Source organism: Akebia trifoliata, chromosome 7, assembly GCF_017979445.1.
Source record: "Akebia trifoliata isolate Shusen 1 chromosome 7, ASM1797944v1, whole genome shotgun sequence".
Lineage (NCBI taxonomy): Eukaryota > Viridiplantae > Streptophyta > Magnoliopsida > Ranunculales > Lardizabalaceae > Akebia > Akebia trifoliata.
The window spans coordinates 19,813,018-19,825,492 of NC_141381.1; positions in this window are offsets into that span (position 1 = coordinate 19,813,018).

Below are 12,475 nucleotides of genomic sequence, written 5' to 3' on the forward strand. Positions count from 1 at the left end.
ACACGATGTAAATCATTAAACGTGACATATACCTAAATTCATCGAATTGAGTAGATTTTATTTTCAAATACAAAAGTAACTATAATGATTTAGATTAAAATTTCAAGCAACCTTAAAAACTCTATGTAAACATGATGATCTTAAATAAAATAAAAGAGAATAAAAATAAAATAAAAAAGGGACTTTCAAATCCTATTAGTATAAAAAATAAAAGAAAAAAATATCCTTTTGTCATAAACTACATGATGATTGAGGAAAGAAAAAATAATAAGACGATGAACATAAAATAAAATTTGACTTATTTTTATGACTGAATGTTGGTTGTTGTGTGTACCTTTAGGCTCGATTCGACGATAGTTTGAGAGAGGTAACAAAATAAAGTAGAAAGAAATTGTTGTATTGTTGTTGGAGACTTTGATAAAGAAGAAACGTTGACGAAGGTGTTGCTGGTAGGTTGTTGATAGAAGAGAGTAAAGATACAGCTGGAACGTTAATGGGTATGGGAGTGTTGTGGGATTGAGTATAATGGAGAAGAAGAAGGTGGAGAATGTGACAAGGCTATTGGTTTGAGCTATTGTTGGTGTTCAAAAGAAGAGGGAAAAAAGATGGTAGGAGGCGATTGCTAGGTGTTGAAAAAAAAAAAGAAAATAGATGGTTGGGGGGTTGTTGTTGGGTGTTCAAAAAAAGAAAAAAAATATATGGCTGGGGAGCTATTTTGGGCATTCAAAAGAATGACAGAGATTGGTGTTGTTGTTGTTCCTTTCTTCATCTTATTTTTCTCTTTTTCTTTTACTTCTTCTTGCCTCTGCTATCTAGAAAAGAAAATTAGAAAATAAGTGGGATATTAATGGCGATTAGAATGAATAGTGAAATCGTCAGGGAGGAGACATTTGAGAGAGAAGGAAGAGAGTTTAGAGGAAAAACTGAGAGAAAATACGTGAGAGAGAGAGAGAGAGAGATACAGATGTCTGAGAGTTGGAGAGTTGGAGAGTTTGTCAAAAAGAGAACTAGTTTGTCATTTAAAATGTGGGGAGAGGGAGAGAGTGTAGATGGAACATGGGAGAGAAGATGTAGACGGTACAGAAAAAAAAATGTCGTGCAGTTTTACTCCGAAACGTGGAAAGACTTCTCTCATTTATATTTCTTTGTTTCCCTTTTTTGCTTTTGTTTCTAAAAGATGGGACGTTGGATATTGAGAGGTCTTCCTATCTTTTCTTAAAATCTCATATTTCTAAGAAAATGGGAGGTCCTAGATTCTCTCTTTACCAGTTTTTTCCTCCAAGGGGACATTGCATATCTAAGAAGTTACTCAAATATTTTTTCAAGTTGTTTTCTCTTTCGCAAAGAGTAGAACGTTTCTTGTAGAATTATATGGATGGTGATCCCATACTACTTGTGCTTTGGTAGTCCTCTAGGGATTAATTTGATTTTCAATTTTAATTTGATAGGTTAACTTTAATTTTGATTCAATTGGTTAATTTAATATTTGATTGGATTTTAATTTTAACTAGATTGATCGATTTGGATTTAATTCCCTTGAATGCTTGGATTTTAATTTTAATTTGATAAATCAATTAAATTTTAATTTAATTTTTTATTTGATTTGGTCAATTGAATTTTTTGTTCGATTGATCGATTGAATTTTAATTTAATTTGGATTATATTGGTCGATTGTATTTTAATTTGATTTTGAATTTTAATTAGTCCAATTTAATTTAATTTTTAATCTTGATTGAAAATTTTAACTTAGTCGAGAATTTTTCAATTTTTTAGATTTTTGATGCGCATAATCCCATTGATAATTTTCTAGCATGTTTTTCTTAAAAACCAAGGTCTATAGGTCAAAGTTAACCATTAGAGGGTATTTCAATCATTATTGTAATTTCTCATAAATTTCTTTGTTTTTGCTGGTTTTGGTCCCGTTAGACTCGAAATCATATTATGAATGCAATAAGGTACTTTTGAGATTTTTCGGGGATCCGATATTCATGAGAGGTATTTTTTTTATTTTTTTGCAGATTTCACAAATTTTGGCGTGAGGCTTCCTTAGTCTCAACATGATTATTTCTGAGTCTCGAAGTCACATTTTCCTAGCGTCGCGATGTCCTTATGGTATCAAGATGTATAACGAACCTAAGCATATGTGTTTGTTAAATCGGGTGTAAGGTGTAGCGATTCTAAGCGTACGTAAATTTCTATGTCGAGTCGTAACGAGTCAGGAAGATGGATATACTAGAAATAGGATAAATATGGGACAGTACTCAAAAGCCTTCGAGTTCTTTGCGCTCATCATTAAGAATCTACAACAACTAGGTGATGAATTGTCGAATTAAGCATATGCAAAAATAGGGTATTTACATAAGTAAACAAACAATTCCCACTAATAACATTTCCTTGCATGAATGAGTAAGCAGTTGTTTAATACAATAGACGATGATAAAATAAAGAACAAAAAAAAATCTTGGCAAGCAAGGGTTGAACCACAGAGACACCGTTAATCCAAAGTATTTTTACTTCCAATCAAATTCAAGTTTACGGAAACGATTAAAAATAATTTTTGAAGAGAATTTATCTAAAATAAACTACTGAAATAAAAACTAAAAACTTATGATAGAGAAGTATAAATCAATTGGATCCACCTTCACAAGCTTTATCAGTGAATTCTGGTTCTTTTTTTATCTCGATCCATTAAACAAAGTTAATGTTTGTGGATAAAAAAATCAAGCAGTTAAAATATAAATAAGGTCAAAAGTATATAATAATTTAAGCAGAGATTATTAGATAAACATTAACTGTTCTCTGTAGAGCATGGTTCTTCTTAAACTTATCAAAGAAAGAAACCATCAAAACTATGAGAAACATTTAATATTCAACATAATAATAAAAACCTACGTTATCTCAATAACTCAGGCCGAGATTACTAGATAAACATTGACAGTTCTTTGTAAAGTATGATTCTTTTTAAACTTATCAAAGAAAGAAATTTGAGAAACATTCACTGGTTAGCCTAATAATACAAATCTAACATTATTACAATAAAGCTATGAAGCAATTTTGAGAACAATTAAAACACTGACAAATCTTGCTCCGGCTCTTCAATCGATATAACCGAGATTTAGCGAACAATCATCACAAGAACAATAAAGTGCAAGATAAAGAAAATATAAAAAGAATAAATAGAGATGAAAAAAATACAGATGAGAGAAAGAAATTATCTTTATTACTTGACTTGAAACCGACAGAACCTCCTTACAACTTTCATCAAATTAAAAAAGAAAAAATATAAAAACCTAAACTAAAAGAAAAATAGAAGTTGACTTTCGGAAGAGATTGGAGATTCCCCAAAAGATATCTGATGCCTTTTGGTCTAGTCTTCTATTTATAGAGAAATCAAATTAGGATTTCGAAAGTATTCTAAGATTACAAAAATACTAAAGTCCTACTTCAATACGAATGTCTTTCAACCGCAAAACTTTAGTACGAATTTTGAGGCTTGACTTTCTTCGTTGACCGCGTCGCCCCCGTTGACTATGTTACCGCGATAAACTAACATATACATAATATACAATAGTAGAGTAGTAGAATTAGAGAATTTGGATTTTACGACTAGATCGTTCGTAGTTAGAACATAATGTTACAATATAAAAAATTAGTTCTTGATTTTGTGGTTAGTTGATGCATTACCATACTTGTAGGATCATTTATACGGCTCAGACTGGCCGTTTGACGTGATTGTAAGCAATGGGTATCTTTTCGACATGTCAAGACATTTGACTATTATATAATATTAGTTGTTACTGACTAATCATATTTGTCTATACTTGTCATGCGTGCATGTGATTCCCATTATACATATTTATTCGTGTACGGCCACCTTTACAATACAAGTTCACTGGTAAATATAAAAATAAATAAACTCATATTCCAGTTGCGACTCCACTCTTATACGCGTCCCATACCACGTATGAGCTTGGTTGTCCCTACCGTATATTTTAGGATAACACGTCACCCCGGATGATAAAACGGGCTATCCATTCAAGCATTCAAAAATTTATTAACATTTCACAAAATAGTTACATGTATATATATATATATAGGGTCCTGTTCACCACCCTACGCTTTACCAAACGTGTTTTGTCCTACATGGGTTAGAAGTTTTGGAATATGCTGATTTTTGGTGAGGATGATCTCTATGGTGAGGAGATCATCCTCACCAAAAATCAGCCCATTCCAAAACTTCTAACCCCATAAAAAATGGTTTACAAAAAATGAACGGTCCACAATTTTTCAACTTGTAAACATGGGGCTAGAAATTTTGGAATGGGCTAATTTTTGGTGAGGAGGATCTTCTAATCGTAGAGATCATCCTCACCAAAAATCAGCCCATTCTAAAACTTTTAACCCATGTAGGACACAACATGTTTGCTAAAGTGTAGGGTGTTGAACATTTCCCATCTATATATGGGTTAGGATCCGTATACACATAAACTTACTCACATCTGCACAAATGAGCTCGTTTGTTAGATCGTGTTCGATCAAACAGTTCAAATCAATTTTTCTTTTAAGTGAAAAAACTATACATTTTTTAATCCACCCTCCTTTACATTTAGTCTATTTATTTACACCTCCCTAAACCTCTTAAAACTCAAAATAGAATTTTTAGAACACACAGTTATTTCTCTTTGTCTTTGATGAACAAAGAAAAAGAAGGAAAAACCCTAAAAAGTTGATTTCGATCTCTCTCCCCTCTCAATTTTTCAACCTTCTCACAACCATCTCACCTCACTAGTTTGAAGATCCCCCTTAGATCTCGTTTTCAAGCTCCCAAAAAATCAAATGAACAAGCTCACATCTTCTTTCTTACTTGAACAAGAAGAAATGCAGCCACCAGTTCAACTGATTCATAGCAGCAACCACTCGATCTCTCCTATCACTCTCATATTTGAGTGGTTCCATGTCCATTCTTCACGCTTAAATGTAAGTCACAACCCTAAAAGTTTGGTTTTTAAATTTTTAGCCATGTTTACAATTGGTAAGACTACTTTCAGTAATTCCATTAGATTTTGAGGTGACTCAGCCCAAGACTTAACTAGATTTTGAACAATTTGAGGGGTTTTATCATTTCCCACCAAAAATCAAATTGATTGAATTATTAAAACTATCTTATGTGTTGCACATCGAGGTCTTCCCATTGACGTTGTCTTTTCATGATCTTAACCTTTGCAAGTTGAGCTATTAATAAATATTTTTGGCGGATTTCTTTTTCTAGTTTTGATTGTGCTACTATTCATGTATTAGTGCAGGGAAACAATTGACACTCTAGTTGCAGAGTTGATTGTCACACTTGCTGTGAGAAATAAGAAATAGTAACCTCCTGCATCAGCTCCAAATCAGGAGGAGTAATGGGTTGAAAGAAGAAGAAATAACTTCAATTTTTGCTAATTCAATAGAAGGATTTTTCTTTTCTTTGCTTTGGCCATTTAAATGTAAATTACACATTGTGGTCCTGAGTAAGTTTATTCAGAACTTATAAACCCATAGACCATCATTTTAATTTACTTTTGAGATCTTAGTTACATAGCAGGAGTGAGACTCGAGTATGGGTGAGGGGTAGATGCAGGGAAGTAGTTGTTGTAAAACTCCATACAAACGAGATTAAAGTGGTATGAGTCTATGAACATGCTATTACTAGCACACCAATTTCCAAATAATTCTCAAATGTTGACTAGAAAGAAATCTGTTGAGTAATGTAACTCATAATTCATTTATGAACATATTAGTTTCTCAAGTTACAAATTCACTTTAAGACACCCCTATATTTTCTATTGATCTTGCATTATAACAAATTCTGTAGCTAAGCTTTCTTAAGCTCATTAATTTAAGTTTTATGAATTAAATTATGTATGTCACATGATTTGAAAAATCCATGCAGCATAGCTGCAATTAGATATATGGGACATCTGGTCTCCCATGCTAAATATGATTAGCAATTATGGAAGAGAACACTATCATGTGCTATTTTTAATGATTCTGATAAGTCTTTAAAATGTTCTACAGTGATTGCAAATGATTTATGCAAAAAGTTGTTCTTAAGATTGAAATTTAGTCCTTAGTGGCCAATGTGTTTTTTTTTCAACTACTCACAATCACACTTGTTACTTGTTCATGAATTTCTTATGTAGGTTTGACAGGAAATTGAAGAACACATATGACCATCTACTTTTCAGTAGGTCTTACTTACATTTTCTTATCAGAGAAATACAATATCGTATTTTGACTAATTTCTTATTTTAATGATTTCTAATCTAGAATTTTTATTTTTACCAGCTTATAATTTTATAAGTGGTTTTGTGCATCTTATTTTATCATAAAAACCTCTTCAAAGTACTACATCTTGTAATTTCAAGTGTTTCAAAAACAAATACAAAAAACTTGTTCTTTCAATAGTACTTGATTCATGAGGAATAATCCTGTAAGCGTTGGTGATCTCCCAATTGGGAGACCTGACATGTGGTGTGTCCCAGCATACGGCATGTGTTCCATATGCTTGATGTATATTGGGGCTGAGAGATTTTCTTCATTTTAGCTAGTCAACAAAAAACTGGTTTAGTGATAATTGTCTTTTATTTATGTAATAATGAAATGTAGATATGGGTGATTGGCATATATGTGTATATCCAAATGTCTAATCGGAAGATGTTTTTGTTGAATTGCAGAATCAATTTTGTACTTGTGGTGGCAAATCGATAGTTGATAGTAGTTCAATTGCAGAATCAGTTCATGGATATGTTCATGGACATTGGGCCTTAGGAGCTTTCATCTTGCAGAGTACAACTAATTCATCATGGGAGGTTTCCAGCGTGACCGAGGGCATTCTCGCACTTGTGGGCGTGGTCGTGGGAGGAGGCAACCCACCGATAAATCTACTAATGAACTGAATAACAAATTGCAACCAGCTGTGATTGAAACATTTGTGTTGGTTTTAAATGAAAATTAGAAACTCATTAACCGTTGTTACTTAATTCATATTTAGCTCAGCATTAACAAGTTGATAGACTACAAGGGGTGTATGGACGAGTACCTTGCTAATTTTGAAACGAAATTTGAGGGCCACAATGATGGTGAAAGCAGCTCATGACTTGTCTTGTGATTTGTATTTCTTTGTACAGATACTTGAGAACAACAATGATTTCACTATTGAAGAGTGGAACATTACAAAAAGGCAGTCATACCGTTATACCAAATGTTTAACAAACCAAGAAATTTGATACAACAAGAATATCTGTAGCATTCTAGTAATATACACATTCTTATCATTTGCTCAGTGCACTTATATTGTGTATGGTTCATCTCCAAATTGGCTTCCAACTCCAATGGGAAACTATAAGCGATATTTTGGACTAGAAAATCATCCCCAACACTTTTTAAGTTTTAAATCACTGCTAATCTTGCAAGTTTAAGTTGCCATAATCAATCATCCATAAAATAAATATAGTAGAAAAAAAAAAGTATAAATAAGATTTTATCAATACCGATAAAAAAAAAGATTTTATCAGTAACTCAAAATTTATAAGGCAAATTCCCATCAATATTCAAAGTTTAAGTTCAAATTATTGTGAGCCAACGTAGAATCTACACAAGGGATGCAGGTGTTCAAGATCCACGATACATGATCGCAGCGAAACAACAATCAATCCTTGAAATTCAAGAAATATGTTTAGAGAAGCCCGCATCGTTAAGCACATATATATATATATATATATACATAGAACCTACCAAAATGGCATAACTAAGAAACATAGCTGGTCAACCTATTATCAAAACCACAACATGTCATCTGCTCATTCTTCTCAATGCCAAGTAGAAGTCGAAATCAAGCTCATGTTCTTCCAGCCCAACAATATTGCCCCATCCTTTTCCTTCAGCATTCAGTGTTCTAAGTAATAACTCAATAGCCTTTTTATGACAGAATTCATGTGGGAACTCAGTGGGAAAGGCTTGAACTCAGCCATTGTAAACCTCGACTTCCACTTTCCCAAAACCTCATGTCGCTCCACCCTCTCCTTTTGCTCGTGAGCAATTATGTTCACGATATCCCTAACTAGGCAATGTTTCTCCATGTTGATCCATTCCTTCCACCCTGCCCTCCACGCTTGATTCCTACCCAAGATGATCTGATGTTACATATTACACTACACTAAAAGAAGCCAACCGTCATATTCCGTTGAAAAAAAATATAAAAACAGAAAAGAAAAACTCATCGAATTCCTTTTTTTATTTTCAAATTTGTACTAAAAACAAGTAAACACAAAAGAGTTCTACTTGCCAATTCCAGCTATAAAACAACCCATCTCTTACCTAAACAGCCACCCATCTCTTCTTAGCAAGGATACTTTCATAATTAGGAATGTTTGGGGCACAATGGAATAACTCTCCAATTTGTAGCCACTAATATCTTTTGGACTTGGGTTATGAACATAAACAAGAGAAAATTTGATAAAAATTAATTATCGTAAGGGGCCACAGATTAACATTTTAACACATACGTCGAAGCCCAAGCTTTCTATTGATTTCTTCATAACATGGGAGACCAGATGTCCCATATATCCAATTGCAGCTATGCTCCATGGATTTTTCAAATCATGTGACATACATAATTTAATTTATAAAACTTAAATTCATGAGCTTAAAAAAGCTTAGCTACAGAATTTGTTCACAATCAATGAACAGATAAATAATGCATCCATTCACTAGCTGAATTTTATATAAAAATGCTCACCCATTTTGGTTGGGACAATAGTATCTAGTTTATGATGGAAGATCATAATGTAAATTGAGGTTGAAGTTGTGGCGCCCCGCCGGACGCTAACACAAATCCCCATGTCAGATTTCAAGGTACGAGGTGGCACCTCGAAATTTCGGCATGGTCTCCTCTGTTTATGTTAGCATTCCAAGGCGATTCAACCTGCACCTGATAAACGACATACAATCCTGCATATAACAAACAAAATATAATACTAGCGGAAGCCTATATACGTCTAATAATGTTCGATAGATCAGAGTGCGGAAGAAGAAAAATTATATACAGGATTATACAAAATTCCTCACTCTAACATAATTCCTAACACTTAAGACAGAATCCATAAGACTACCTGGAGAAACTGACACCACTAGGGGGTATAGCCCTAATACTTACCAGGTGACGGACTCTGGTTGTCTATCTGACCAACCAGATGATCCTCGCTCTTGTTCTACACTTGTTTCGCCAAGCTTCAGATCTGAAACTAAAAAAATGGAGAAGGAAAGGGTGAGTAACAATGGTTACCCAGTAAGGAAGTAACAATTTCTGCCAATAACCTCTCCTAACATGAACAAATAAACATACTGAATCATTTTAAAATAAACAAAGTTTTACAGAAGAAACCTACAATTAACTGGTATATATAGCCAGGGATGAGCAACTAAACATTTTAAAACTCACATTACATCGATCAGCAGTACTCACTATAACATTATCTTTTTATACAAATCTAATTGATCAAATGGAAATAATAAACATGCATTTCATTTTATATATCAAAATAAGCAACAGATACATAATACACAATGGTGGAGTATTGGAATTAGAGAGTTGGGATTCACGACTGGATCGCTCCCAGTCGGGACATGATGTTACAATTCCTTTCTGGCTTTTAGTTCCTGATTTTGTGGCTGGTCGCTGTTTACCACGCTTGGTTGACCATTTATCCGGCTCAGGCTGGCCGTTTGACGTGACCGTAAGCAATGGGTCTCTTTTCGATGTGTCAGAACGTTCGACTACTATAGATTGTTAGTGATCACTGACTAATCATCTTCGTCTATGCCTATCAGGCGTACATGTGATTCCCAAATATACAAACCATTCGTATACGACCACCTTTACATTACAAGTTCATTGGTAAAGATAGAGAGGAATAAACCCGGATTCCAGTTGTGACTCCACTCTCATACGCGTCCCATACCACGTATGAGCTTGGTGGTCCCTACCGTACATCCCAGGATAGTACACCACTCCGGATGATATGACGCACTATCCCTTTAGGCATTCACAATTTCTTTAACAGCTCACAAAATAGGTACATATATTATATTATATATTATTTTCATTTGAAAACAAAAGAGAAATTTACAATACAAGGTTGAGAATAGATATCCAGTTTCCTATCATGCAAGTGTGGCCACCCGGCCTAAAATAAATAACATAACGGAGCGCCTCGCGCTAACAGAAAGGAAATAAACATGCAACCAATAATATTATCACTGGATATCTGTTCACCAACCTACACACAACACAACAACGTAAAATACAGACATCACCCCTCGGGTGTGACTCTGACATTTTACCGTTTCATACCCTTTTTCCCTTTTTTTTTTCTTTTACAATTTTCAATCTCTTCAATAAAACATCCATTTTCTCATATTATCAACTCAATATGAGTTCATTGAATATTAAATCACATTTTCCAACTAACGAATTTATTTTTATCAAAAACCTTAAAAAAATACAAAACTTATATTAAAACGGGTTCCGAGCAGTGCACCGGACCCAACTTACAGAATAACCCAATAAAATACTTACCCACGTATAATTTGTTAAAAATATAATTAAACATATCAATCATGCAATTTCTGGCGTGAATTTTTGAAATAACAAAAGAATTCTACATTTTGGAAATACATCCAAATTTTTCCAATAAAATCCTAAATGCAATTTTCACAATCTACGATTACTAATAGAAATTGAGAGTTCCTTACAATGTCTAGGCGAAAGGATCGAAGCGTGTGCGTGGAAATCGAGGAGATTGGCGCGGAATTCGAGACGGACCGAACTTCGAAGCGGTTGATTTTCGAAACCGACCCGGTGGTTTCGAAGATCTCGATGTGCTCGTCTTTTCTCTCTTATACGGCGAAAGACAGTTTGACCCCGAAATCGATGAAAATCGAGGTCGAAGTTACGAAAATCTCCGTATAAAAATACGGCTGATTTTTGACTATACGGGGTGAAAAACACGAGAAAACGGAAGGAACTTGGTTGGGTTATGTAGAGAATGAGGCTGCGGACGTTTCTCCCTTCTGCGTCGGAAAGCGATTTGACCCCGAAACGGACGAAATTCGAGGTCAAAGTTTCGAAATTTCCATATCCAAATACGGCTGATTTTTGACGATATCGGATGAAATAGAAAGTGAAATGAAGAAAGGTTGGGTGGGTTTTGTAGAGAACGTAGCTGCGGACATTTCTCCCTTCTGCGTCGATTGTCGACGGTGAGCCGTTTGTGAGAGATCTGAGGTGGAAGGTCGAAGAGAAAAGAAAAAAAAAATCGTTTTATATGTCTCGGCCGTATGGACGCGTTGGGGAAGATGAGTTATATAAAAAAAAATTAAAAATATTATTTAAATAACATGTGGGACGAATTCGGTATTTTGTCAATTGTTTCGATCGTCGATAACTTTATCATCCGGACTCCAAAACTGACAAATGAATACTCTATTTCGCCTAATTTTTCATTCCGGATCTAATGGTATAATCAATTTTTACAAATTATGTCTCCATAAAAAATTTACATTTTTGGCCTGAGGTGACCCCTAAACTTGATGTCATTTTCGTTTTTGGCGATAATTCAACTTCCTGATCTCCAAAAATGACAAATAAATAGTCCATGTTGAATAATTTTTCGTTATGAACCCAATGGTATGATCGAATTTTAAAAATTATTCCTCTAACAAAAAATCACTGTTTTAGCCTGGTCCGACCCGGTAATCGAGGATTTTGCAATTTTTATATTCGGACTCGCATTTGAGCGTGCTTACAGGCTAAACTATGTTTTTCGATCATTTTGAATCTAATGGTGAGGTCAGATTCCATTAAAAATGATCAAAAACATCCTAAAGTTTTACCTCTAAATCCCACTTTCAAGATTTTCTTAAAATTCCACTATTTATTTTCCTCGAGATACGAATTAAAAATTCGGGGTGTTACAGAAGTCCCCATTGGATTAAGAGAAATTATGATTATTTTGAATTTCTTATCCTAGAAATGAGGAATAATTTCAAATATACATAAACGAGTGCATGCCCAATAATTTCAAATATTGCATATTCAATATTTTACTAACCCTGCTTGTTTAGTGACCCCTTATAATACATTCCTGGTCCGAAGCCCAGATAGGTGTAATACTGATGACATCACAAGATTCCTTTGGTCCATACAGAAAATACAAATTACTAAAATTACAAATGTCTATGACCCTTTCAAATCTTACTAAGTTAGTAAGACTAGACTTACTCTATTTTATCCCACTATTCATAAACTAGTAACTTAAAAAAAAAAATTACCCTTCTAAGCAAATTTCCCATATTTTGTTCATCTAAAGTGGCATGGTTGCAGGAGGCATCTAACAAGAGCATATGTAAATGTGATAGCTATCTAACATTGCCA